At 28.6% G+C, this 1,431-nt stretch overlaps 1 protein-coding gene across 1 annotated transcript in view; it reads left to right on the top strand.

The window, feature by feature from the left end:
• The window catches only part of CNTLN (centlein, centrosomal protein), a 295,319-nt gene that overhangs the window by 127,929 nt on the left and 165,959 nt on the right, over positions 1 to 1,431 (top strand). The window lies entirely within an intron of this gene.

A 1,431-nucleotide genomic window follows, 5' to 3' on the forward strand; every position in this document is an offset into this window, starting at 1 on the left:
GTTAGAAATAATATCATTAATATTCATAATATTAACAAATACATTAGAAATAAGTCCATTATTATAGTGACAGCATCTACTTTTGGAGCAGTTTTTAATGCCTCCATTAATATTTGAGTTATTTATTATTGCAACTTCTGGAATGAATGTTAGTTTTTTATATTCTGAGCTATAGCATTATCAAGTGATGACTTAGAAAATTCATTTATTAAAGAGCACAGGCTTGTTTATTGGATATATCAATAAAACAAAAATTATTTTTTCTGTTTTATTCTAAATTTTTGTTTGACCTTGAACAAATTATTCAAGATTTATTTGGTAAATGATAGGGTGATAATATATCCTTCATAATTTTATTAAAGAAAACCTAGACAAGAGTAGGTAGCCTTTGAAAGTTGTTTAGCTTGGCAGCCTGATCAAAGGAAATACTTATAAACATCATAAATTCGATTATAAAATAGGAGGAAGAAGAAGTAAGAGCTGTACAATGATTAAAAGGGAGGAGGAAAGAAAAGGGCAAAATCATTTAGGCTTACTGAAAGATGAATGCTTGAAGTATTTTAATTTGGTGTTGAAAGCAAGGTAATGAAGTAAGTAATATATTTTAAGTGTGGTAACCACAATATAAACAAAACTTTGAGGAAAACATTTAATATTATAATAGAGTAAAGGCTAGGAAACAAATCAAGTGATTTAAATATGAGTAAAGTATAATAGTATAAATTAAAGATGATGCCTCTTATCATGAAAATTATAGGTTAGAATTAGGAAAATTTTGCCTATCCCCCCAAAGAACAAAAAAGCAGACAAAATTAGAAAGGGTGGTATTTCCCATTGTTGGTTAAAAAAAAGTTAAACATATATATTTTTCTCATTGTCCTTAGAAATATCATTTGGGAAGAAAGATGAGGTTCTCCATAAGTTTAAATGAGAATATTTTCAGGGTTACTAGAACCATATTGATAATATTAGAGTCATAAGATTTGACATTCCTTTGACAGTACGTGAGCAAAAACATTGTTTTCACTACAATTCAGTGTTTTTGTTTTTTGTAAATGAAATGATAATTTGAAATAGCATGTATGCATGGGTTTTAATGATCTCAAGTACATTTAGTGGAGATGATAGTAGATTTTGCAGAATACTAGTTTTTATGAACAGGTTTCCTACAAAAATAATTTTCCTATGACTTATTTTGTTAAAATGTGGGGCTTACCATTAGCAGTTTATCTGACACATTAATAAATTTCGAAACAGAATGCTGTAAATCGTATTGGCTTTTAAAAGCATCAGTATTCTTTGAGGAGTGGTTACTAAGTTACGATACATTAAATGCTAATTGGTGTAGTGCTATTGGTGTCCTTTTGCCAGGTTTATATATGATGATATTGTATGACTCTTGATATCCCATGGTGGATAGAGTATTTTGTG

This window comes from Propithecus coquereli, unplaced genomic scaffold, assembly GCF_000956105.1.
Source record: "Propithecus coquereli isolate 6110/MARCELLA unplaced genomic scaffold, Pcoq_1.0 Scaffold95, whole genome shotgun sequence".
Classification (NCBI taxonomy): Eukaryota; Metazoa; Chordata; class Mammalia; order Primates; family Indriidae; genus Propithecus; species Propithecus coquereli.